The 27,736-nt window shown below is 46.7% G+C and overlaps 1 long non-coding RNA gene and 1 other non-coding gene across 5 annotated transcripts in view; one reads left to right on the forward strand and one right to left on the reverse strand.

Moving 5' to 3' along the window:
- LOC104909656 (uncharacterized) overlaps positions 1–25,975 on the forward strand; it is a 45,091-nt gene extending 19,116 nt beyond the window's left edge. For 2 of the 4 annotated variants that reach the window (XR_014882037.1, XR_014882040.1), the window contains 3 exons: positions 1,074–1,179; positions 12,789–12,890; positions 24,015–25,975. This is a non-coding gene — a long non-coding RNA (uncharacterized LOC104909656). Of the gene's footprint in view, positions 1–1,073; positions 1,180–3,494; positions 3,972–12,788; positions 12,891–17,083; positions 18,848–24,014 lie in introns of those variants that run through there. The other 2 variants (XR_014882038.1, XR_014882039.1) reach the window with 2 other exon arrangements.
- TRNASTOP-UCA (transfer RNA opal suppressor (anticodon UCA)) lies at positions 6,286–6,372 on the reverse strand. Its single transcript has one exon. It is a non-coding gene; the product is annotated as a tRNA-Sec (tRNA).
- Positions 25,976–27,736: the final 1,761 nt, after the last annotated feature.

Genomic DNA, 27,736 nt, shown 5'->3' on the forward strand with positions numbered 1-27,736 from the left:
TTGTCTTCTAGGGATCTCTTTGTTTCTGAACCTGCTCTTTTAGTATTGATGGAAGAAGTGATAGCTCAGCCTTTGGGAGACCACACTCCCATGTCTCAGTCAAGTATATACAAATTTCCAACGGCTAGTTACCATCTCTGCATAGCTGTTTCCCATGTTTATGCTGCAGCTTTTTGCATGCAGTTGTGTTTCCACACTCAGGGATTACAGCTCTTGACTTTTGATTTTTTAACTTAAGAGTAGAGTTCTGTAAGTGAAAAACTCCTTAGTTATCTTGAAAAAATATTACAAAGTTCAGACAGCACCAGATCAGGTAATTAGAAGCCTTGTGTTTCTTGCCACTAAGGTATCAGAGACATTCAGAACCTCTTCTTTTTATCAACATATAATTTAGTTGTCCCAGCTGACAAAGATGAGGTCTAAAATTGAGATTTTGCATCACTATGTTTTTATACCCAGTGTGTTATAAGATTTAACAATTACAGGGAGATGTTCCTAGGCCAAAAAAAAGGGGAGGGCAGTGAGGGAGTAGATATGAAGGAGTCAAATATGCCCCTTATTTTTTGATGACCTAATTCAAACAGCAGTGACTAGTTTAGAAAAATGTGGAAGTGACAACTGATTGAGACCAGTACTAAGGCAGAATGAAGTCCTGCAGTTCAGTATCTAAACAATAATGGAGTGAATGTGAAAAGTAACTGAAAAGCTTCAGCGTGGAAAAAAAAAAACAACAACAAAAAATGGAAAAGTGGCACAAAAAATTGGAAGGGATCCCTGGAACACTGACTCTACTTCTCTGCTGTCATGATATCCTCCAACCAATAAAGTTCTTTCTTCTAATGGTTGTTTATTCACATTGTTCTTCTTAGGAGGTTATTCTGAGCTTCATTCTGCTGTTTTGAAGGCTTCTGCTAGTTTTCAGCCTGAATTTATTTATGACCAGGGTATATCTGTTTTAAGTTCTTTCCATTTTTAAACTCCAACCAACCTGTTATTAGCCACATTTAGTAAAAGTTTAGGGCATAATTCCTTTACTCCAAATATGTGTGATTTGTCCCTTTTTTAACTTACAGGAAAGCAGAACAATATGCCAAGACAAGATGAAACAGATGTTTCAGGTCTCCATTACAATTCAGACAGAAATTTAAATCAGCTGAAAACATCAGAACAAAATGTTTTGTAAGTATTTCTGCATTACCAGCTACTCAGGGGATAGTTACAGATAATATACCTTTCAGTACCTATTGCTTCCCTTACGGCCTTTGATGTGATCTTGTTAAAGGTAGATTCCTTTTAGGAATGCGTGCAGAGATCTAAAGCAAGTCATCTGGAGCTCTGGGAGCCTGGCGTCCCACAGACTGGATTCCAAACTTGCTCAAGATATTTGTGTAAATAGGACTATTGACACAGAGAATATCACAATGAATCTCAAAGTTGTGCTGTATTTGTATTCATCCTTGTATTCCAATGAAAGGTTTATCTTTCTGAATTAGAGTTTCTTAGAGCCAATTCCAAAATTAGATGTAGAGAAGGACCAATAACTTCAGTAAAAAAGATGAAGGGTCACCTCTTCCCTACCCTTACAGGCAGGACATGACAGATGCCAGTTGGAACAATTTTCTACTAAAAAAATGAGTTTTGAGAGAACAAATATTTTCATAGAAAGAGTTTGCTTTCCTCCAAATATTACTCCCTTTCATAAGCCCCAAAGACTTAAAAGCAAAGAGATTTGATTGTTGGCAGTTTGGGGATTCTTCCCCTCCCTTTCCCCCAGCATTTTCCAATGGAAAATATTCAGGGTTTGGGTTTTTAGCCCTTTGCTAGAATGTCAACATTTTCCAAAGGCTGAAGGAGGGAAAAAGAGAAGAAAAGAAAAACATGTTCTGACCAGCTCCAGTCAGAGCCAAATGGCTCAATTCTGGATATGGTCAGGGAAGTATGCTGGAGGGGAGAAAATGGGAGCGCCTTGGTTCCAAGCACAGTCTGGGCTGAGGACTGTGTATCACAATCCATTTGTATGAGTCATTCCAGTCGACATTTCACCAGGGGAGCATGTGTAGTGGCTTTTAAGCACTTCAGGTCAATATGTTACTTGCAAACACTGCCTCATTGCTTACTACGGCCACTTCGGCTCTCTGTGTGCATGTGGGTTGTGCACAGGTACATTCTGTTCAAGTCCCCAATATTTCCATGACGTCTTTAACTCACAGAGGTAACAATAACACAATAGCACCTATCCAGACCTGTGAATTCAGCTCTCCCCCATTCATAAAAGAGGAGAAAGAAGTAGAACTGAGCCTACAAAAGCCTCGGACAGCTATGGAATTGGGAGAAGCACTGTTAGAACTAAGTTGACATAAAGGCAGCTAAACTACTCATGCATGTGCATGTACCATCCTGCTTTTAGTGGAAAAGAAATGGCTTCATTTCTCCAATGTGCTGCTGGTCCCCAGCTGCTTCCTCAGTCTCCAGAAAGCTATCCCAGCATTTGGGCACCTTCAAATCTGATGAAGAGAAGGACTACCTTTGCTTCTGCCTCTCCAAGGTGTCTCCCAGACCTGCAACGGGAGAGTTCTTGTATGGAAGACCCAGACTAGGTCTTTGTCCCCCTCTAGTGACTTGACTGCAAAAGAAGTTTTCTGAGTACTACCTCCAAGCAAGACAGTCCTTACTTTAGGCCAGGATGTTGAACGGTTTCTTTTTCAAAGGCTAGTAGGATATCTAAGCATCACGGGAAGGTCATATATTTATACGCACTGAAACATTATCCATTAACAACATAAACATTAATTAGGAACTTGACTTTCTGCTCTAATAATCTGTGTGTGCCTGCTTTCCTCTCATGGAGGATGGCAGTCACAGACTTCACATGACATCCGTGTAGTCCTCCAGGAGACCTTGCTAGGTCCACTGTCACCAGAGAAAGAGCACACGCGGAGGGACTCCTGTAACCAAACACTTGCTGAGTCACAGCCCAGTTACCCCTGCGCTTAGCAAGGCATGCCAGCCATCTGTCACCAGCACATCCTCCTCACTGCTCTGTGACTCTGCGGGGAAAACAACAGGAGGCAGATTACATTAACTGAGAAGCCAGGCTCTCGTGCATCTTGACTCTGAGTAATTCCTTGCCTTCTAACCAGTGCTAGAGCCTTTGGTTCATCTTCATTTGGCCGTTCGTTGGGGAAGATAGTGACATTCAGGTTCAAACATTGAGCGCTTTGTCACTAATGAGTGACTCCAAACAAAGCCTGCTCTGGCAAGACATTGATAGTGTTGTGCAAAGTGTCCCTACTGCAGACGAGTCATCTATACTGGCCTCCTCACCAGTACTCTAAGTAAACCAGAGTGTTAAAAAAAAAAAAAAGCAAAATAGAGGGAACCCTGTTTCCTACATTCTTGTTTCCCAACTATGTCCAGTAAAGAGCATGTGAGCAGAGATCCTGTAGTGCCTCCTGTTCTAACTGACCTCCCTCCCGTGTTCTCCCTCCATTTAGTTGTGACCTAGAGATCTGCAGTCCTGGAGGGCACTTGTGGGGACACAGCTCCAAGAGAAGGGCGAGTTTCTTACCACGTTCCTGCACACCAATCAGATGCAGTGCTGCCCAGATACGTCAGCCAACCTGGGCTTGTGCAAGAAGCTTGCTGGGGGTGTGTGTTTGCATACCATGTACTCATGCAAGATTTCACAAACTCTGTGCTGCTTACAGCCAGACCTTCACCACTGAGATTCCTTGCCCTCCTCTCTTGCATATTTGAAAGGCTGTTTTCCCTATTAGCTCCCCTCAAGGACAAGGCACCCACACCAGCAATCTGACTGCCCTACTTCATTCTAAAGTGATGAAAGAGTGTGGAGTGGATGGGGCCTTTTTTACTCTGGAGGAAAAAAGTGAACTCAATGCCAGGCACGGATCCCAGGCTGTGGAGTTCAAATCGTACTCTGAGCACATAATTCCCATTTGTGTTTGCGTGCATGCAGGGCGAGGGTGGGAGCTGGAGGGGGGGGGGGCTGAATATAAGAATGTAATTGTCATAATTTAATCCAAAACTACTTCTTGGAAGAAAAAAAAAATAGGCCAACACAAAACAGCATGTTCAGTTATAAACACCACATGAAAGAGCTGTATTATGTTCAACTTGGTAACTGCCATCTAACTTCAATGTTCTCAGCTGCCCGCTACTGGGCCAAGGTCTTTCCAGCACTCCCCCAGCCCCAAAGCAAACAAAGGCCCCCAGACAAGATGCAATACAGATACCAATTTCTGAGGCCATGGCAAAATTCCACATAGAAAGTTCATTATAGACAGAAGACACAGGCTGATGGCTGGAGTGCCTGGGAGCACAGAGACATCTGGGACCCACGGCGTGCCCAGCCACGCTGGGGAGGGTGCCTGCAAATCTCCTGCAAAGCCATAAAAAAGCTGGCCTGTGCCATGTGGGATGCAGAGTGCTTTGTAACCAGATTTCTCAGTGCTGACCAGTATATTCCCAGAGCCAGCCCATGCTGGCATCACAGCTGGTTTCTGATGGATGTGTGGACTGGGAGCAATCACATCTGAACGGTGAGGTACAGGGGCCGTTTTGTGCCCCTCCTTCTCCTCCCAGGCTCTCAGCTGGAGTGAGTCATTTGGTGCAAAGGAAGCATAATTACTCAGGCTTGGATCCTTAGAGGCATTCATCTACTTTGGATGACACTTGACCCAAAATGCTCCCAGGAACGCCAGAGACTTGGCATTGCTGAGCATGATCCAGCAGTGTGCCCAGGTGACCAAGGAGGCCAGTGGCATCCTGCCTTGTATCAAAAATAGCATTGTCAGGAGCTGGGAGGAGATCGTCCCTCTGTACTCGGCTCTGGTGAGTCCATGCTTCAAGAACTGTGTTCAGTTTTGGGCCCCTCACTACAAGAAAGATATCGAGGCCCTGGAGTGTGTCCAGAGAAGGGTACCAAAGCTGTGAAGGGTCTGGAGCACAGGTCTTATGGGGAGCAGCTTGAAGGAACTAAACTGAAGTTCAGTTTGGAGGAGATTCAGAGCAGACCTTATTGCTCTCTACAGCTGCCTGAAAGGAGGTTGTGGCTAGGTGAGGGTTGGCCTCCTCTTCTAGGTAATGGCAATAGGATGAGAGTGAGTGGCACAGGAATTGAGGCAAAATGTGATAGTGGAGATCCAGGCAGGAGGTAAGTAGCTGGAGTCACTGCCACTCGTGGTCTAATGAGACAGCAGGTGAGGGGACCAATGGCTGGGAAGGGATGGTGCATCTAATAATAGGAGGAGAGGGAACAGCTTCAAGCTGTGCCAGGGTAAGTTCAGGTTGGATATTAGGAAAAAATTCCTTCTCAGAAAGAGTGGTGATGCACAGGCTGCCCAGGGAGGTGGTGGAGTTCCTTGAGGTGTTCAAGAAACACATGGATGCGGCACTGAGAGACATGGTTAGGGGGCACGGTGGAGATGGGCTGGTGGTTGGATGAGGTCTTATCTTAGAGGTCTTATCCAACCGTAATGATTCTATGAGCAGCACGTTTCTTCTCTCCCTCCATGGGATGCCCCAGGCAGAGCCCTTCCTGCCTGCATGACTGGGAAACGAGGAAATGTATTCTTAAGTTCTTGCTGTCCCCTGTGGTGGGGGTGTTCTGGGGTCTCATGCTAGCTGCAGGCTTTGCATAGCATCTGTTGGAGTATCTGTTGGAGCAGTATGATATCACAAAGTAAATGCCTTCTGCTTGAAGAATATGTTTGTTAGCTTTATGCTAACCTTTATTTTCCATGGGTCTGGGTGACATTATTAGCACCCGTGCTTACTGCTGAAGTGAGGCATCCTTGTTGGAACGTGGGTGGGAGATAGGCTATAGTCAATATGGAGTGGAGCTAGAGAATGGCTTCTGTTATTTATTTTTTTGCCGTTCTTGGAGGATATATGACACTGTTTCAGGAGATCTGCTTAGTAGAATCTAATTAAAATCCGAATTGTTACCCAGGCACCCTTGAGAGATTGCGCTTGCTTCAGCTGAGCTGAGTGCAGGGCTCAGCATGTGCCTGCTCCAAGGGATGGTCCGGAACAAACGACAGGGCTGAGGGAAAACAATAACATAGGTAGAGCTGGCTTTACTGACGTGCCCCAGCTGTGTGTCCTATAGCCGAGGCAGGACAGGCAGCGTTCACATCGCATGTGCAGTCCCCCTTTTGTGGTGCAATCCCCAGCTGCTTTCCAGCCCGCGGGCGATACGGAAGTCCTCACGCGCGGGGTACCCATTGGGAATAAAAGCAGCACCCCTCCTTGCTCCCACCATACCGCCCGAAAGGTGGAATTGAACCACTCTGTCGCTAGACAGCTACAGGTTTGAAGCCTGCACCCCAGACCACTGAGGGTCATCCGGGCAATTGAAACCCCGCTCCCTTCAGGCCATATGAGGCTGCAACATTAAGCCGTCGCAAGGTCAGGGCGAGCGCTGCGCGGTGCCCGACAGCCGCGTTGAGCGGTGCCCCTATCCGTGCCCCGGCCTCAGCCCCGGCCCCGCAGCACGGTACGCGCTGAAAGGACGACAACCCGCAGCCCGTTGCCGGCCCGGCAGCACGCGCGCGCCGTATGCAAATGAAGGGGCCGGCGATTGGCTGTCCCGCGGGGCGGGGGCGGCGGGTGACGCACGGCGCTTCCCAGAAGGAGTAGGGCCGCGCCCGGCGCCCTGCCCGCGCCCGGGTGGGGTGGGGTGCGATGGGGTGGGATGGGAGCGTCGGGCCCGAACGGGCCTGGTTGAGGGATTTCTTTCTTTTCTTCTTCTCCTTTTTTTTTTTTTTTAATTCTTTTATTTTTTAATAATAATGGTTAACGGCAGCATTTGGGAGGAAGGCACGCATCTCCCATGAGATAAATCACAGAACAATAATATCCTCCGGGAGGAAATGCCTTCCTGACCCCCAGCGGAGTGTCAGCTCATGCCCCGCAGTACGGGATTGAAAACACTTGTGCCTTGCTCCTCATGAGCGTGGCTACGGAGGCTATTGCCACAAACATCTGAAAACAACGTCTTGAAAAATGACCGAGTTATTTGCCTCGAGAGATTCCTCTGAAGTGGGGCCATTTCTGCAAATGCATGTGGTTTCCAGTGATCTTTAATTAGATGGCTCCTTTTGGTGCAGGTAGCACATCCAGCCTTTAACTTGCAAAGTGGGGTTTTGTCAGCAAGAGCTGCTTGGAGAGCTGCTCTCCTGCCCCGTGCCAGTGCCAGGCAAGAAGTTTTCTCCCATGGCTTGCACGGGTCACATCCCTCTGCGCATTCCTTTCCCTTTACCTGGTGCTTATTCCAGTAGCAGGTGGTGTAATCTAGCACATTCCCTTTGTGCATAAAAATGCACAGTGCAAGGAACTGGGGGGGGTGTGTGGGAGGAGGTGCAGGGAAATTACTCATGGGAGGAAGAAATTAGCACGGGGGAGTGAGGAAGTCAGGTGGCAGCAGCCGTCCCTTGGGCTTTGACCTGGTCTGAGGCGAGTACATCGGCCCGGGGGCTTGTTCTTTAGCCCAGCAGCAAGTGACCTCGCTGGTGATCCCAGCTGGGAATAGCTGCCAGGGCTCAGGAGAAATCCTCACCTCCGTGTTCCTTCTGTAAGGGCTCGGCTTTGGGAACCCTTTCGCTTTGCTTTCCTCTCCAGCACCTACTTTTTCTGGATGGCTTCTCGGTAAAGAATCCCATTAGGGGAAGGCTTCCATCTGAGTGTGAAAGTTCTGGGCTCCCCTCTTGCAGTCCCTCAGTTTTATGAGCATCAATGTTGTCTTTCATGTCTTCCGATCGGTCTCCCTGTGCTTTCCAGAATGACCATGCCAAGCACACAAGTCCAAGTGAAAAATAACAGCCAGGCAAAGTACTGCCGTTGGAAAGGCCAGCTCCCAAAACTTTCCTGACTTCACAATAAAGGCACTTGCTGAGGTAAAGAGTGCAACAGTTGCAGAAAGTCAGGCAGTGTAGGAAGGTGCCCTAAGAGGGTCAGCAGCAATACAGGAAATGATGCTGGAGACCTCATAGCTGATGGGAAAGTAGTAACAAAGAAGTTTTGAGAATTCTCCCCTTGACCGGATGCAGGGCTGTCTAGGTTTAGATTGCTTCTGGAACGGAAGCTCAGCTAGCTGCTGGCTTCCCCTGCGCTGCCTGAAAATAACATTTCCAGGATCTCTGTTCGTCTGCTTCATGGGGGCTTTGGTTACCTGAGCCCAGGGGACAGCTGGGGATCAGCTGCCCCAGCTGAATGACCTGGCAGAGGTGTGATGGAGGACAGGCGGCTGCCTGCCTGCCCCATTGCGTGTTGGTAGTCACTGAGCCGTGCTGTCTGCAGGGAGCCTTTGTCCCAGCTCCAACCTGAACCAACCACGCTGCCTATGTTACTGGGATATGAGGATATGGGCTGGTATAGTGGACAACTGAACCCACAGCTGATGTCAGAGGTTAGTGACTGCTGGTTGGATTGATAAGGCTACCAAAGATGCAGATAGGCACCTCGAAGGATCTTCAAAACATGTAAATAAGTTAATGAACCTGTTGATTTCACGGGCTTCCCAGCATCTCATTTGCCTTTAATTATCTTTTTGGAAATCTTCTCAGCACTCAGCTTCATCTTTACTCCAAGCATCTGAAAATATGACCCCTTGCCATTAGGAGTGTAGAACAAATGCAGTTTATCAGCATAAGGATGGAAAAACTCTCTCCTTCTTCAATAATGCTCTTAATTAAAGCATTTCTCAGTATCTTTGGACCTAATTCTCCACCTTATGCAGACAACTACACTATGCCAAATGAGTGCAAAGCACTGCCAATTTAGGTTTGATTCAATGCCCATTCGAGTTAATGGAAATCCTCCCACGGAAATCAATAGGATTTGGTTCGGGCCCCAAAGTCAATGGGGAATTCTGATTTCACCGTGTTTTACGCCCACACTGCACTGCTATAAGCAAAGATACAACATACAAAGCCTGGAAGAATTTGGAAGGGACTGTGTGTGTGTGACTTCTGGAGTGGGCTGTAGCCTAGGCTACTGAAGCAATGCATTGTGCCTAAGACTGTCCAGTGAGGAAGGCTTAAAACAAATCAGTCTGAGTTTTTCCCATTGGATTTTTGAAGGGCTCTTACTTTTTGTAAATATGCTCTTGTGTTGGTTGTTGTTGTTGTTGTTTGTTGTCCCAGGCATCTTCTGTGCTTTGTTCTTGCTTCTTGTAACCACCAGAACCTGATTTTGTGTCAGAAAAGATAAGCCTGTATCCTTGCTGTATTAATAAATAATTATTTGGTGTAAGGTGGGGGATGAAAAGGGCTGTTATTCTTAGCAGCGGCAATGAAATTTCAGCAGCTGATGACGTCAGTGCTAAAATGTCAGTGTGAAACAGACTGGAACAAATTAAGAGCGTAATGTCGTCACTGAGAGCCACGCTGCCCTCCGGAGGGACTGTGGCTGGATGCTGCAGATGCAGTTCAGGGGATGGGGTACAGAGGCTGCTGTTGGGAGCTTCTCAAAAGCCTTCAAAAAGCAACCACAGTCATCTCAGTCCCACAAAGGTCAAAGAAGATGCTATTTGAGCATCCCTGCCCACTTCGTGGTGTGAGCTCACAGCAAGGGAAGGGCCACATCTTTAAACCAGATTCCAGGAACCGAAACCAGAAGAAAAAATAAATACAATTGGCCATCTCCAAGTCTCTTAGCAAACTGGGCTAAGTCCATCTCTGATGTCACTCTAGTGACTCAAATCAAAATGGAATTTGACCTGAGATGCCTCTTGTCATGATGTGCTGTTTAAAAGAGGATGATGTGCTTGGAGAAGAGGTGGTCCTGAAGCATTTTATTACTTAATTGGACTGTACTATTGCATTCAAAGAATGCCTTCAGGCTACCAAAAATCTTGTAGTCAAGGTGTCCAGAGTTTTAATCAAACCTGCCAAAATTCCAGACCAAATGCACTCATGCTCATTCTCAAAAGAGTCAACTTTGGGATGTTTCTCGGCTACTCATAGGTTGCATTGCTAGACCAAGTGCAGCCTGACTGTGGGGGCACAGGCACTAACTGAGAGGATCACTTCAAGCCTGGCATCTCAGGGTCCCTTTGAGCCCTGCCTTGTCTGCTGGGGCTGCTGGGTTGTGGGACAAGCTCTGCTCAGAGGAGGGAGGGATGGCTGTGACTGTCCTGCACAGAGATCTGTGCTACTTTGGTTGGAAGTATGAAAAAAAGTGGAGATTTGCTGGGTTAGTGTTTCTAGAAAACAGTATTGGTGACAAAACTGTTCTGTGTTGTTTCACCCCTTTCTAGAACTACTGCAGAGCTGGATAGTTATAGCAGACAAGGGAAAATTCGCTGAGACATATGTTTATCTATCAATCATGCCAGCTGCTTCTGGCATGCAGCAACCGGCTGACCACAGTAAGGAAAGGAGGATGTAATCAGTTAGCAAAGGCACTCCTTTCTCAGCAAAGACGATAAGGATTATTGGCAAACCCACAGAGAGTTACGGGAATAGAGGAACTGGTGTGCTGAAGTCACTTCCTATCACTCGGGAGTCCCTGTGCTTGGAGCATTGTGTTTGCTTTCCTATTATGGGTCCTGGAGTTGTCTGCATTCATTCAGACTTTACAAGAGTACTCATCCTGCCTCAACAAACAGAAAGCTCTCTCAGAAAGATTACTTCCATCTTTTATCTGGTTTGGGGGGGAGGATCCAGACCAACTGTGAGCAGTGACAGTAGTTTTTTGCCACAGCTTCACACCAGCACAACACCTTCCTGAGATTTGCCAAAAAAAAAACCAAACCAAAAAAAGCATGAATTAATCAATGCAGGGAAGAGGTTTGTGCCAACAGAAACACCCTTTTGCCAACACAAACTGCACTGCCACTGGAGGAGCTGGCTGGGCACTATCAGCAACCCCACTCTTGTCAGCATGGGGCCCCAGCTTCACTGATGAGGTGCTGCACGGACAGGCAGTGCAGGAGGTTCCCAGCCAGTGAGATCACTCTAGGCTTTGCACCTCCACGCTGGGGTGAGCCCTGCTCCCTCATTTCTAAAGGAAGCAACAGCTATTTCAGCTGCACCTGTATCAACATAGAGTCAGTACAAGCTGGGTGTGAAGTCCCACAGACACAGCTGGTCACTGACGCAGCTTGTAGAAGAGAAAAAGGTCTGCTCGACGGGGCATGGTCAGTGTAGGTCTTGCCATGTACAAAGGCAGCTTGGAGTTAGCTGGTGGCTTCTCAGAGATCTTGCCAGCAAGCATAGCAAGAACTCCCGCTGCAGCACTGCCTGCCACTAATTGCAGCCTGGCACTGAGGCTGGCAGAGTGTTCCTAAATCAAAGCTTCCTTACCAGGAATGCCGGGGAGTGTGGGCGAGGAGAAGGCAGATGAGGAGCCAAAAAGGAGCATGTTGTCCTGCTGTCAGCATCACAGGTCTAAAGATGGGCTCAGTAAAAGCAGGAGAGACAAAAGGCTGAATGCTGCCTGCACTGCTTCTCATCTAGACCGAGTTTCCTAGAGCTTGGTTTGGGGATGTAGGAATTAAATGTCCACGCAACGAAAAAAAGACTTCTACTTTTACTTGATATTTTGGTGTGTGGAAACTGACGAATTCCTGATAGACTGTCAGGGGAGGAAGGATGAATCTTTTCGGGATGCATTTATAAATATCTGCCTATAGGTCTTAACTTATAGGCAGTACAGACCACTGTAGGGGACCCAAGCTGATCTGTGATTTCTGCAATCTCATCTGAGAGAGCAAGTGAGTGATTCCATGTGGTAGAGACATACAACCCATGACTCACAGCCCTGAGTCACAGCACTGGGACACTTCAGCGTTCAGAAACACTAGTAGTGACAGAAATCAGGATGATGAGCAAGCAGCTGTTACTCATTCTCAGCTGGCCACCGTAAGCGTGTTTGTACCAGCCAGTATGGCTCTGCCTCTTTGTCTCCTCTTGCAGACCTGCAGTCATCTGGATAGCATGGTGACATAGCTCACTTCACATTTGCCTCTGGGCAAGAGATGATCAAGTCTAGTCTCTGGCTCCCAGACTGTCCTGCTTGACTCTATTAGTCTCAGCACAGAGCTATCATGGTAATTTTCACTTCAGATTACTTCTTTCATCTCTGGACATCAGCTCATATTACAAACATGAATGCATCGATCATCACATGGGGTTAAAAGCATTTGTATCCCTATTTATAGCCGAGGCACTGAGCAGGTATACAACTCACTTCTAATGACAAAGGAGATTTGCAGCAGAGCCAGAACAGGAGATGTTACTTCTCCTAATCGCCTGCCACTGAACTCTATGCTCTGTGGCATTCATCTCTTCCTCATGAAGTGGCAGTTTGGATGAGAACAAGTGCCCAGGAAGTTGCCCTGTTTATTCAGCCCTTGAATGCCTGTGAAACTTTTTCACTGAATTCTTTTCATGAGCATCAGCTTTGGTGCGGGAAATGATTCTGAGAGACAAAGGCTTGGTTGTGTGTGTGCACGTGCGTGTGTGGTTGGGAGAGGGGAAGAATAAAAAATATATTTCCAGATGGTTGAAAGGATGCATAGCACTTTGCTATTGGCAAAAACAAGCCCTTTCATTTTCAGGATGTGTAAGTCACAGAATCGCAGCTGGAAAAAATAGGCAGAAAGAGAAGCAGTGAGGTAAAAATAAGAATCACAAATGAAAAATAACACAGCTGATATTTGCAAATCTGACTGCTTCATTTTTATTTAAATGGGAAAAATGCACTCGCTGAGGAGGATCTTTGCAGAGCAGGTCCAAATGTGTATCATTGCTTTTTCTTGTTAGCTTCTTCGTTTTGCATTCCCAACTCAAGCCTCACAGGAAATTCAGTCCCTGGCAAGCTTTGGCTCCAGACAGGAAACGTCCTGAGGAATTTCTTCCATACAGGTACTATATTTGTTTGGAGGGATAACACGGTGGAGATATTTACCACAGTTGAATTTAACTAGCAGAATATTATGCATGTTGATTGAGTTGCTGGGAGTGATCTCTGTCTACAGCCACCAGCATGCCATATTTAAACAAATTGTGCTGCTCTGCCTGCCTGTGGGAAGATATGCATCAGAGCTGGGCCTGATTCTCCTTCTCCTGACAGCAGCATGTCCCAGCTTATGCCAAAGATAGTCACCGAAGCCGAAGTGTAACAGAGAATCAGGTCTGTGCAGCAGGTTTTTATCACATGACAAAGCTGGTCCTGTGTTATTTGCCCCAGACTGACCTTTTGATAGGAGTGCCTGTGCAGGAGTGCTGGCTGAGGCATTTTGCTCACTGGTGAAGAAAAGCCCCGTTTTCGCCTTTGTACTGAGGGGACCAGGTACAGATTGGCTTGAGCACCACGCTGTCATTCAGATGAGCTGGAGGTACCGCGTGTGTCCCAGCCACAGGCCAGCCTTCCTACACCCCTTGGGGCTCCTTTGCACACTCTCCCACCTTTCTCCACGAGTTCAGAGCAGGCTTGTTCTGCTTATTAGTCCAGAAAAGATCATATTAGTCTAAAAAACAAGTGCCATCACTTGGTGCTCTTCTGGGTTACTTCAGCACCATCAATGACTGGTGATGTAGTGTGTTACTTCCTCATGCACCCAAAAGAAATATTCCTTCCTTAGCAAAACTGTGAGTGCTTTCCTGTCTTTAATACAGCACCTAATGTACAAGATATTCAGAAAAAAATACTGATCAGTCTGTGCCACAGTCTCCCGAGAGAAACGTGAGGGATTAATTTATATGGCTGGGAACAGTCTTGAGCTGGCAAGGAAATGGGCTGCATTACCCATCTCAAAGATCTGTGATTCACTACAAATACACAGAACAAGCAGGGAAATGTGCAGTAACACGCAATGGTACTTGGCCTACTATTACAGTGCAGCCTCCAGCCAGAGACAACCCAGCCACATTTACAGGTGTGCTCTGGGAATGAGCTTTTTCTGTGGGGAGCAATGAAAGACAGACAAGTGCCTTCAAAGCCTTAAATGTCTCTATTCAACCCTGCCAAGCCATGGAAACGTAACTGTGTGCACTGCTGCAGTATGGATATTCTCTGTTTCTGGGGCAGGAAGCACAAGTGCAGATCCTCCCACTTAATGCTGTGGGGAGAAGAAAAGATTCACAGACTCCCCTGCAGTGTTAGAGAAAATACAGCTTTGGCCTTTAGTGCCCTTTGTTACATAAACACAAGTAGCACAGACATATTAATCACCCTGCCACTGAGGGAAGAACAGAGCAGCAACCTCAAATGCCACCCACTCCCCATTCTCACTCCCATTTGATGTTGCTATTTTAAGCCACACATTATTTCCTGCTGTGATTTTATGTTTTTTTAAACCAGCTTCTAATTCTGGCTCTGAGGTAAGCTGTGACATATGTACCCCTCCTCTCCCCCTCCTCTAGTTCCTCCTCCCCCTGTACCCACGTCCTCTTTATTGCTTTCTTTTAGAATCTTTCTCTCCGCACCTTGTAAGCAGCTGGGTCCCAGAGGTGAATTGTTTGCCCAGAAAAAAAGAGCAAGGGGACCTATCTTCATCCTGCTTTTGGACTTTGGTGTAAACAGTATTGGAGCCATGGATTGCAGGGCAGAGCACTGTCAAAGTGCTATAGCTCCCTGCTTGGAGATGCAGAGAGAATGGTCCTTTGGGGAACGGATGATAGGCCACAGCCATAGCTGTGCTCATCTGATGAGACATGTCTCATCCCAGCAGCATCTGCTTTGTAGCACAGAACACACAGAGGTCTGCACAGGTTTTCTCCTCTGAGCCTGCTTCTGCATGCAGGTGGCCAGCAGATTTCTAGCCCCCAAGTCAAGCTGCCTCATCCCACTGGCGCCAGATAGCAGCCTGGGCCAGAACAAGTGTGGAGCCTGCAGTCTCAGGAAGGGCCTGGAGCAGAGGGCACTGATAAGAGCTCTGCCTTGCTAAGATTGAGCCCTGGGAGAAAATCTGAGGCCTGCTTACGCATCGCAGTGGAGGAACACTGCTGGTTTATCCTCTTCCACAACCTTGCCCCTTTCCTCCCTGCCAAGCAGCCCATCCCGAAAACTTCCTCCTGCTGGATGCTGGCTGCTACTAGCACAAGAGCAGGCTGGGCCTTGTTTCCAAACCCAGGAAAATGGAGAGGTCCTGGCTGCGTTCTGCCAGCCCCGATGTATATGTTTCACGCAAACAATCTCACACATTTCCCTTCCTGCAACTTGCTCTTGGGGCTGCTGCACGTGGCCCATGCCTGCTTGGTGCTTGTGATTCCACAGTGGTCTTTCTGAGGATCCCAGAGAGAGGCAGAGAGCAAGAGCAGGCAGCCCTCTGCCAAGTGGTCTGATGTTAGTCACAGCTGCTGGAAGGCTTTGCCCAGGACCGTTATTTGTGTTTCCACATCTTGGCTCCCATGCTGGTCCCTGGAGAGGACTCACATCCCAGAGTGGGATGCATGCAAGCTTTTGCACGTTTGCACAGTTTGCTGCTTTGAAGCAGTGAGGAGAGGACTGTAGCCTGGAGAGCTAGGGAACCGGCCACTTTCAGGCCTAGCTGCAGCCCTCCAATCCTTGCCTGCGAAGCACTGGCATTTGACTCGAGCATGCTGATGTCCAGTGGAGGGGAGGGGAGGGAAAGAGCCAGCATCACAAAATGGAGCGATCACACCAGAATAAAATGACTATTTTTTTCCAGCCTACTGCATTCCCATGGGCTATTTTAAAGTTTATTGCAGAATAGTTTATCCCACAACAGCAGTGCTAGAGAATTTCCCCCTGGAGACAAGACCTCAGAAAGGGTTCTAGTAAATTGTCTTCAGAGAAAATCGCCCCACACTGGGGTGTCACACCCAGTGCTGCACAGGAGCCAGCCCACAGCTGACAGCACCCAACACCCTGGGGAGCTGTTTGATGAGGGTGGCTCCCTGGGGCCCGGTGCTTGCAGCGCAGCCGCTGCTGCCATCCACTTCTCAGCACCACGGTGGTGATCTGCAAAGAGGAGGGACAAACTGCTGATGGGGCACCACTGCACAGGAAGGAAGATGTGCTCAGTTTATGCCAAGCATTACCAGTTTGCTGGCACCATTCACCAGAGGCCAGTGCTGGTATTGACTCTGGTGGCCACTAGAACAATAGGAATACTGGGAAGACACTATGGTTTCCAGATAAAATCACTATGGAGTAGGGGCAGCTTAGGCAAACAGGAGCAATAGGCCATATTTGTTGTGACACTATAAGTATGTGATAAATAACCTGTCTTAGTGTTTGGTTAGCATGGGTGGACTGAGTATTAAAAAAAAAAAAAAAAAAAAAAGCAAAAAACAACAGCAACAAAAAACCACCCAGCAACAAGAGCAGAGTTAAAAAGCTTGATCAATCCTGAACACCCACAGCTGGGCACCTGGGAATGGTATGAGAAGAGCACATGGCTGACCCCTGCCTATGCAGCCCTAAGGTGGCCCTGCTTCTCACAGCCTGGTCCAGCAACCCAGCTCACACAAGGCCGTCTCACCAGCAACCCTGACCAAACAGAGGCCCCTTGCAGCTGGTTCCCATCGCGCCTTATCTTGGCAGCTCAACTGTGGCTCATCCAGGTCAGCAAAGGCAGCTCAGGAAGAAGTTCCTGGCAATCTCCAATTAGATCTGCTCCTCCCAGGGCACTTCAGTGAGGCTTGGGCTTGCTCGTCTTTCTCATTCCACACGAGGTTTTATAAAGGCTGTGTTTGTAAACACCAGACTCCATCTCACTGCCTCCAGGGCACTGGGCTGAAGGCCAGGAGGGATCCAAGAGACGGCAGACAGTTTTAAGAGGCTACGGCGTCCGATCGCCGCCTGGGAGAGGGCACGCCTTGCAGTTAAAAGCCTCGGTTGCGGGAGTCACCTACAGTACCAGCCCGTCTCAGCACTGTTTTGCGGCTCCCTGAGGCTGAGCTTGGCTTTTACAGAAATGACCTCTTTGCACACCAAGCCAGCTCTGCCAGGATCCGCAGGGAGTAAAGTTGCCTCAAATGTATGTATGAGACCAATGCCTTGTGATGATAAAACAACACAGTGGACGTGTGTTTGCTTTTGACATGGTGCTGGTTAAATATTCACCTTCTCCCATCTCTACTTCCCGCAGCTTGCTTTGGAGAGCTTGGTCGTGTACATGGACTTGAGTGCTCCTTTGTTACCAGGGAGGCAAGAATCTGCTGAGGCTTGGCATCTGGTCACTGACACAAGCCAAGTGACAAGTGTTCTGAGGGACCGTTGATCTGTCGAAGCCTCCCAGGCTTCCTTTGCCCCAGTCCTTTGGAAAATTATTTGCCATTAATTGCCATCTTATAGCACTGTGATTCTGTGGAGCAGTGACAAAGCCCTGCTGCTGAGGACTGGCCTGAGCTGGTGGAGTTGGATCTGGGCCCACCTCTTTTCACCAACTGCAGCTTCAGCGGGCGAGGAAGACAAGGAGCAATCTCACCCAAGCACAGGCCTGAGCTTGTCCATATGTCCAGAATTGCTGTTTTCCACACACTTCACCAGCAGGTACAGTCAGACACAGGTTTAGCTGGAGCTGCAAAGCTTCCAGGCAGTGAGAGCCTGGTAAGTTTCTCATGATCTGGGCAGAGAGGGCAGCATTAACGGCCTAAGCAGAACTATGGCCATAGCCCAGACAGGAACTATGCTGTTTGCAGGGCAGTCTTGCCTGCACCTGAGCACATGCTTCATTGCACAGATGTAGCCTTCATGCCCTGCATCCTGTAGGCCTGAGGATGGGATGGCTCTGGCTTCCTGTGAGGATGACTCCATCTTGGATTCTCATGGCTTCACTATTCTCAGAAGTGGGAAATCAGGCCTGGCTTCTGGGGCTGAGACAGGGAGAGAAAGGCTGGTGGCTCCTTTAAGGGAGGAAGCCGAGAGGACTGCGAGGGAAGGGAGCTCTGGAAGCTGTGATTTTCTCTCAGCGCCTCAGGGGCTGGTTACTAAATTTGGTTACTGGGCTTAAATAATGCAGCATGGCAGAACCCAGTGGGTTTGAACATTGTCATATCCACATAATCCTTTCCTAGGTGGCTAAGATCTCTTGTTCTCTGCTGCTGCTATTTGCACAGGAGTTTGAATGTGATGTGAAACATCATCTCAAATAATTATAACTAGCAGAGAAGAGCCAAAGCTGCAAAGACCCATCTATTTCTGCTCTGCTCTATCTATCTAAGTAATTTCTAAGGTGCCAATCACCGAATCATCCAAGCACTGTCTAATCTGGATCCAGGCTCCCTTAGTGCTCATGGAGGCTTGAATTTTAGCATTTTATGTGAGTCTATAGCTCATGAGAAGCATAGGGACAGGGCTGCTTAATGTGGGCAAACAAACTTCCTTTTGTTGTTGAGATCTTTGTTATTCACTGACCAAAAGTCCAGTGGCAGGAGGATTCAAGACATCACGGTTGCTTCTGGCTCTGGAAGGATTTAATTTTCTTTCCACTACGTCAGGGAGGACAGGAGATGGTTTACCAAGGGAGGGCAGATTGCCACGTACCCTGCCCAGCATATAAAGTGCTATGTAGGCCAGACCAGGTAGAAGTAGCTGCATATCTATACGGCCTGTGCAGTATGTGCCTGCTCACCTGCATCAAGGCTGGATCCAATTCTGTGGCATGAAGACAGAAGGTCCTCTGCCACTTCTCTTGTAGGGCTAAGCCTTCCCATGCAGAGGCAAGGAATGAGCACAGAACAGGAGCCAGAAACCCAGCTTTACACCAGGTAGGAGAAGGAGGAAGAGAGTGATGTAACCATTTATAACTCAACTGACCTACTGCCACATACTTCTTGCAGATTTTGTGAAACAGATCAAGACCTGACAGATTACCACTCACTGCTAACACAGCAAGTGTTAACAGTAGTGAAGGGACTTACCATACAGAACATACTCATCTGGAATGAAATTGGATTATACCTTTCCTTCATTACTAGTATTTATTTCTAATGAGAACCTGCTAGGTAGAGGCACTGCTGTTGCAGTGCAGTTACCTCCACTTCAATAGGCTGCTCTTAGGAGAAGGGTCTTTCATCTTCTGCCCAATCTCCCTAATCTGGTATGACACTTGACAGCAGGTTTTCATGGCAGAGGTTACTGGGAGAGAGCTCTTCCAACCCCAATTTGTAAGCATTGCATCTGAGTCCTTACAGAAGCGCAGGTCCTCTCCATGCCTCCCTCACTGATCATCCTTATTCTCCCCCCCCCTCAACTGCCAGAGTATTTTTAGTGACGTTGAATAAATGCATGTTAAATCTTTCTCCATTAGTGACATGTCAGAAATTAAAACAACATTAGCTGTAAAGCCTGCAGCAAAGCCAGCTTCATGTAGGGCACTTGTAGGCATGGTTGCCCAAGAAGCTAGGAACAATGGTACCAACAATGTTTTTCTTTCAATCCATTCATATACCTTGCACACTCTTCCTATTCCTCTTTCCCTATAAATCATAATGCTACCTTCTTCTGCTATTAGTAGCTACCTGCACACTTTCCAAGCTTTCTGCCTGAGAAGAATCTCCAGGTCACAATGTTTCATCCTCTGTTCTCACAGACATCATGTTAGACATCATGTTAGGCATTACTCGAGCCTCAGTATAAACACACAAAAACAGTTGGAATTTTTTGGCTCTTGCTAAGTTAACTATATAGCAACTCCAAAACTTTTTCCACAGCAGGTAGGGACCTATGTGTATCTGCAACTAGATTTTCCATCCATACCCACAACTGTGTTCATCTTCCATGCAATCTCCCCTCTTCCACATACGCCTTCTCCTCAGCTTTGTCTCTCTTAAGCCATGCCAGCTGTCAGGGACCCCACTCCATTATTTCATCCGTATTTCTCCCTAGATATCCTACCTCTTCCCCATTGCTGTGTTGCTTCACCTTTCTCCTACCATGTGCTTCTGCATCCCATTCTTATCACTACCCTCTTCCTATCATTTTCCTTTTCTGTTCCTCTCTTGCCAGTCTAATCCATCTTCTTCAGTCCAAAATGGACATCTCTGCCATCTCTGGTGGTTCAGGCAAGCAGCTTGCATCCTTTCTGAGTTGCCCAAGGCAGAAGCTTGCTCTCCTTTGATAGTGCTCTTTCAGGTACCTGGTATGGATCAGCTTACATAGCTTAATTGGAGGAGATCAGCTCAAAACCTGTGTTACAAAGGAGCTATGGATAATGGATGAGGTGAAGCTTGAGGTGGAAGATGCTGAAATACTACAGCTATCAAGCAAAAATATTTATAGCTGTGAACTGCAGAGTGACTGTGCAGAGTGGGGAAAAGCTGCCGTTAAGGATGAGGGAAATAGCAAAACAAACATCCCCTTTGGATGGATAGTTAGTAGCACACCCATAAGATTAACACTGATTATACCTCCCAGTTAAGGAGTGAGATACCATGTTGTGTTCATTAATCAGGTGAGTTCTCAATTCACAGTTGCTTCTCCACAGGTATCAGGTGAGACATCAGGGCTGGCATTCTCAATGGCATAAATTTAGGCACACTTATCCTGAGGCCTTGCTCTTCAAACTATTTAGACTTCAGGCAGCTGACATTATTTGAACGCTTAAATCTTTCCAGGCTCCAACTGACTACAAAACTGCAGACTGCCTGGTTCAAGTCTAGTTTATGTCAGGCCTGATGGATAAATTTTACTGTTAGATATTTGCATGATGTCAAATCTTTCCCAGAGGCCGGGTCATTCTACAGGTCCTGATGTAGCCTCTTTTCGGCCATTGCTTCTGAAGGAGCAGGTGATAACCCATGTCAGATTCTTAATAATGGCTTTGACAGACTTATGTGGAACAGAGATTGTTTTGTAGCTATTAATTCATTCAGACAAGCCAGCCTGCTGCTTGATGGGTGTTTTGTTTCACTGGGGAGGAGGAGCTGGGGACACAGGGAGAATTTGGTGCCTTTCCCAGACTTGCACAATGGCAGGTTTGGAAGTAAGCCCCATGCAATTCCAGTTACTCTGAGCTGCAAGCATTGACTGCTGGGCTACTCCCTTTTTTTTTATTGTAGTGATGGAAGGACATGCAGAGAGCAAACTGTGGCTTGAATGTTGTCACATTGGATGGAGATGCAGTCAGAATTCAGCAACTGTGGGCTTTTCGTAACAGTTCTTGAAGTCACAATTTTCCCGACATTTGACAATGGTAAGGTTTGTGCATGGATAAGACTTCTGTCTTGATACAAGAAATCTGTGGAGACAGAAGCAGGGAAAAGATATTGAAGAACTTGCTTCTTCTACCAGTCTCCTGCTTAATGACCTACCTCAAGAATTACACTGAACCCTCAGACCCTTCCTCCAGGTCAAAGTTTCCCAGAAGGAATAGAGATAGATATCTTAATAATGGAGTAGACTCCTTCCTCAGACTTGCAACCAGTCCTTTATTAATGACAGGATCCGATACTCTCCTCCCTCCCAGTTTAGCACCTTTAATCTCTCTGGAGTCAAACCAAGCTTCTCTGATCTAAGAAAACAAGAGACCAGCTTTCCCTAGCAAATCTTTAAGCTGGAAGGAATGACAGCTCTGATGCTAATGCTTTTCTCATTGTTTTACACTTAAGGCACTCCACCATCAACCTGGCAAGCCAAGCCTGTGGTGGGGATCAGGCTGTGCTCTTTCTGCCTTATGCATCTTGCTTAAAAACAGCAAGCAGTTTTGCTGGAGGTTCTTAAAGCTGGAAGGGAGTGGATCACACCCTAACTACCTGGAGATAACAAGAAGCCTACAGTGCTATCAGCTTTTCTCACGTTTTGTGGGTTGCTGTACTTCTCCCATTCATCAGAGTGTAGTACCCAAAAGTTCCCACCAGTCCAGTTCTCCATATCATGTGAATATACTGGAGGGAAAGGCAACTACAAGCCTGCTCTTATACTGCAGGTGCAAACTTTTAAGGAAACCAAAGGTTTATTTCAAACAAAAGGAAGAATCCTGAGGTTCCAGCAGCATGCAAAGGATGTCAAAACTAGGGAACATATTTAGTGGGGCTTTGAGAATGATTTTTTTTTTTTTTTTAAATCTGTTTTAGATGGGGATTAGAGGCTTTGAGTCTAGCTACATCACACTACATGCAGTGCACTACTGGAATGCAGACAGCCCTAAACTGTGGGTCAAGAACTTAACATAGAAGCCATTACAAAGCATGTCAAAGTATTTCTATGTGCATACAGGGAGAGATTTTCCTACCTGCCTTTCCAGCCTGTACCATGCTATACTATTGTGCAGACCTGGCTTACTATGTGCTGTTATGGTTGTGAAGATAGAGCACAGCTGGCCAGCATCACTTAATGATAATCATTTATCAGGTCACTGGGGGGGGGGGGTCGCTGGAATTTGCAGTAGAAGGAGCACCTGAGATATAATAAAAGCCTTATGACTTGTGCTTTCAGAAGGCTCCAATCTAGGAAGTCTTTAACAAGTTGCTCTAGCAAATCTTGTACCTTGGTAGATCTGCTGGAGTGGGCAGCGGTGGCTGTGGATTCAGTCTTTTACCACTGTTGTTGACAGAATAAAGATGAGCTTGCCTTAACGTTTCAGGTAAGGTTGCTGGGGAAAGCCATCCTGGGAAGAAGACTCTAGCTGCCTGAGAAGCAAGTAGCAAAGAGTGTTGGCAGGCATAGAAGTGCTTAAAACCATTTTATTACATGCATAGTGCACCTAATGCCTTGCTCCCCAGGGAAGAGCATCAAGATAACTGTTAGTTTATCTGGCCCCTGCCCTTTAATGTGAATGTGCCTAAAGGAACCAGGGGCTTTATTTCTGTGTTGCACATTGTTTTCTTCCCACTCAATTATGCTTTCATTTCAGATGCCTCTGGCTGCTTTTGATGATTCTCCTCTTTTGGTCTCTCAGTTGGGCAAATTATGGTTTGCCACCTTTCCTTGCTCCTTTCCTACATCTTTGATGGTACAAGAAAGCCTCTGGATGTTTCTCTGTTCGTGTTTCACTCTCTACAGTGTTGTGTCTAATGTGCTAGGAAAATAATTCATTAGTCCTCCTGAGTCTTACCCAATAGCAAATAAAACATCTTGTAGGGAATGTTCAGCAAGTAAATGTGAGGCACAGTGTAAAAAGGATCAGTTCATTCTTCATATTTCTCAGCGTCATAAAGACAAAGGTATTTGCCATTTCCCTCACGATAAAGCTATCGGCCATATTTATTTTGTACTCTGTTCATAGGTGACATGTTTTACCTGACTATTTCCAAGAACCTTGCCAGTGCTATTTATTTAAATAAATCTCACATTGCTGCTGTGCAAAAGGCATTTTCCTCCATTTTGCAGTTGGAGGAGCCAAGGCAGTTAGAAGCTAAGTAGCTTTTGCAAAACTACAGTATAAACCAGCATTGAGAAAGAGAGCAAGAACCTCTCAGCCCTGACTTACACCTTGATTGCCTTAGTTAATGGTGTGTTCTCCACCTCTAGTTAATTGGCATTCTGATTTTACTTGAGGTTATTATCATAAAAAGATCCAATTGTCGTTTTAAACAGATGTAATTAAAACACTTGCCAACATAGTGACCTTCATCGGGATGTTCCAACCCCTGAGAAGGTGGGTCAGGTGCTGCCCTACTGAAAATAATGAGGCTCAGAAATAAAGAAAGGTGACCAAGAATTTGGAAAACAAAAGCTTACTCTGTAATCCAGATTTTTTTTATTTTTATTTTTGATTCTTATGGTCTTGTTCCTTGTTTTAGAGAACACCACACTCATTTGTCTTCTCCTCTCGAGTTTCCTAGAGTTTGGAAGGAGGAGGAGACACTGATTGTTGGTCACCGCGGAAGTGACGGCTTGGTTACTCGTGAGTTTTACACAGACCAGGCTGCGTCCAGGAGTTTGAAGAACACTGATTCAGCTGACTTTTTTTCCTCTCTGGTAGTTTATGTTGTCAAGTGACAGCATTAGGGACTCTGAAGGCCTTTTTCAGTAAGGGAAATGAAACAGTTTTAGTAGGAAAACAAAAGCTGGGGCTGATTCTGTACTGAGCAATAGTTCTAATGTGTCTTTCCTGGAAAAATCCCTTTCTGCCATAGGTGGCCTGAAGACACTGGTGGATGGAAACTGTAGCATTTCCAGTAACCCAGCAGGATTCGGTGGGTGGAGGAAGGGGAAGGAACTCGGCGAGCCCTGACTCTGGGAAAATCTTGGCAGGCGCTCACATACGCAGTCTTGCAAGTGGCCTCGATGTCTCAACTTTTACAAGAAGGAGTTGCACCACAGCAAAGGAAGTCTGTAACAGAATGTACCTGCACCTCGGATCTGTGTGCTTTTTGGTGGGAAGGCAGCTCAGTGCCACCGCCCTACTGTCGTGACAGAGAACCTAGAGATGCCCTTTTCCCACCACCGGGATGGGGACCCAGCTTTCCTGGGGAGCTGCAGGCTCCAAAACAGGCGGGCAGCGGCCGTGGCGGGACGCCGCGCCCCGGCGGCCGTTGGAGCCGTTGCTCGGGTCCCGGCGGCCGTTGATACGCGCTGCTGCTGCCCCCTGGCGGGCAAGTGAGAAACGCTGCCGAGGGGAGGGCGGGCGGCGGCCGACGGCCAGAGGCGCCGGGAGGGATTTTGTGACGGGAGAAGATATGCCTGGGTTCGGGGCTGAGCAAGGCAGCCCACACCGGCCTGCAGCGAAGGTTCCGTGGCTTCCCAAGCCATGTCGGTGCTGTGTCAAGGCACGGGCTTGCCAAACCCCGGCTGCTAAGCACATTTATACGTGCTTTGAGTTCAGCCTGCCCCTGCCCGCCTGTGTCCATGTATGACTGAGTCCTTGTAGCAGTTCCTGCTGCGCTACCGTGGAGTAGCTCATTTCCTTCTGACTCAGCTTTGTCAGTCACGGAGTGCATTGCTCTGGCTTTAGGCTCAGGCCCTCGCTACTCTTCTGAGGTGCTCACTCACAGAAGAGCTCTAAGCTCGTCACTGCTCCTGGGATCTGCTTGCCCTTGCACAGCGTGCATGTAAAACTGTGCTGGAGAGGTCCACAGCAAATCTAAGATAAAGTGGAAACACTCTCCAAGCAAACACCTTTAAGCATGGAGGAGTGCGTGCTCCAGTTGTGAAAATGAGTGTGAAAATTCCCCCCACGTTTCCACGTTACGCAGAACAAAATTGTAGTGTCTGGAAAGATAGAAACTCAAGGTTAATGTGGAAGAGAGGAATGAAGACACTTGGAAGCTGAGATTACTAGTCAGCCAGCAATGTGAACGCCTCTCTGACACGCTCTTGCCAAGAAATCCTTCCTACGTAGACAAAACTTGGTACTTACAAGTATACAGTTTAAGTGCACAAAATTCCACAGAAGTATATATAGATAGTATATAAGTGTATATATACATACTGTATGTGCATTTGACAGGGATTTGGGGGCTACATCTGTACTAGCAAATGTTCTGGGGCACTACATCTCCATCGCGTATGAAGTTATAAGCTGATTCCTGTGAATTCATTCTCACCATAGTTTTGGCCTGAGCCAGTTTACACTCTTCAAAACAATTTCCAGACAAGGCTCAGGGAGTTAGCGTGGGCCAGGGGCCGTTCCCAATAACCACTTTGGATCCAAATGCCTTGCTCGAAGGATAAAAGAGTTTAATGTTATGGGTGCAAGCCATCTTGTGCCAGGGACTTCATTGCCAGAGAACAGTCCTGGGCATGTTTAAATTAGCGGTATAGACGTAGTCTAGGAGCCCAAGGGATTAGGCAGGGTTTTAAGAGTTGCGTGCCTGGACTTAGATGCTTGATTTCTCCCAAGATCAAGCTTATGGGACATTGTGGGTGTTGTCTTTCTTTTGCTTTGCTTAGTGGACATGGGCATTAATTCTTTTAACTCTTCTATCATCTTAGCTGAAAGTCCAGTTCTTCTGGAGATAATGGTCTTTAACTGTGTTTTTGTTGGTTGTTTTTTTTCTTTCCTAAATAGCAGCCACTCTGTGGAAGGTAAAGTGGGTTGTAATTAAAAAGTGATATTATCGCTGCCATCGTGACAGTGGTATATAGCAACAGTGAACTCTGTTTAATTAACACTTTTTTTTTTTTTTTTTAATATATACTTTTTAGGAACAAAGGTACCCAACACACAAGGAAAAAAATAAAAAAACATGAAACAGCAGTTTTTCAAAGGGTGGCTAATCTTCATCAGGCATTGTAGGAAACAGCTTCCTTTGCCTTCAGGTAAACTCTGGATATAATAAGATAATGCTAATTTTGCTACATGAAATCAGAGGGACTAGCTAGATTTTGTGAAGGAACAGCGCTGCAAATGTATTCAGTTATACTAATTTATACTGATCCTTGTGATATAATCTCTCTTGGGAATTGTGCTATTGAGTTTTCACTATATGAACAGACTTTAGATTTTAGCGTTTCTGTGTTCCCTGAAGAATGACACAGAAAGGCTTAGGACAGATAGCAGAAAACCTATGTTAATATGGAAGAGCATAATCCTCCAAGTTGCATACTTTTCCTGACCCATCTGTCTGGTCTAATCATAGCTCTTTTCTCATAACTCTTTCTGGATGTTAACCTCTTATCCTGACTCTTACAATAACTTGAACATTATTTTTATCAGTATAGCCACCACATTAGCATTTAAGTACATGGCCAGGGCACAGTGATGAACATTGACATTATTGTTATCTGCGTGAGTCTGGTGGGATTGCAACTATGCCATGTATAAACATATAGTACCTGTCCATCCCATCCACAACCTATGAACATGTATTGGGATGGCTCTGATACCACGGTGATGATTTGCTGTGACTGAAGCAAGGAACTGAGCAGAATTATATTGAAAGCCTGTTTATCTGCAAGTCTAGGGAGTATCTGCCATATAGGGTGCAAATTTAGCTGCATCTTCAGAATGCCTTTGGGAGAAAGGTGAAGGGCTGAGAAGTGACTGAGGTTAACATCTGATCCTTTGGACTGAATCTGTCTGTCTCATTTTTTTTGTGATTTGCTACATACCTGTGGTCTCCCAGAGGCTGAATACTGTGCACCTGCTATCCATGCTTCATGGTGTGCAAATAAGCTGATTTGGGGGATCCAGTGTTATGCATCTGGCACATCACCCATCCAGAAGGGAGCCAGAATACAGCTGAAAAAGTTGTTTTTCAAAAACAAGCTTCATGAAATTACTCACTAATTCCCTCTGGAATGCTGGCCACAGTGTAGAAGCTACAATGGAGGGAATTTGTTTCTGCATTGCCTCATCTGCTTGCAATCAGGATGTGTAGGTGATACTTATTTTGCTCCTAGAGGGCCAGGAATGTGGTGGCAGAATGTGAAAAGTATGTGGCTATAGTGCCTCTCTCACACACCTGAATGATGAGAGCTCACGCTAGAGTGGGATTTGGTGGCAGGCCTGCTCCTCTGGCTCTTGCACTGTCCTTGGGCATAAGCACTGAGGAGGGAGAATGTGGAGCCTGGGACCGTTTCCCTGGCTGACTGTGTGGGAGGCAACCAGACCTTTGGCTAACGAAGCACAACTTCCTGCTAGATGCTTGTATATGTGCGCATCAACACAAGGCTTTACTGCTATGTGGTAATCCCAGTTCCTGTTCTTAAGCATAGAGGAAGACCTGGGAAAACCCCAAAAGCAACTAAGGCCATGGCTCAGGTGTCTTTCGCTTCCTAAAGGGGCTCTATTTCAAGCGTGAGCTGGTTTAGAGGCAAATACGTGGTCTCGTGTGCCCTCTAGGGACGGTTAGTATGTAATACAGGCAAAATAAGTACGGCTTTTAATAAGTTTTTTCTAGCTTGTCTCTCCGCA

This window comes from Meleagris gallopavo, chromosome 2, assembly GCF_905368555.1.
Source record: "Meleagris gallopavo chromosome 2, MGAL_WU_HG_1.1, whole genome shotgun sequence".
Classification (NCBI taxonomy): domain Eukaryota; kingdom Metazoa; phylum Chordata; class Aves; order Galliformes; family Phasianidae; genus Meleagris; species Meleagris gallopavo.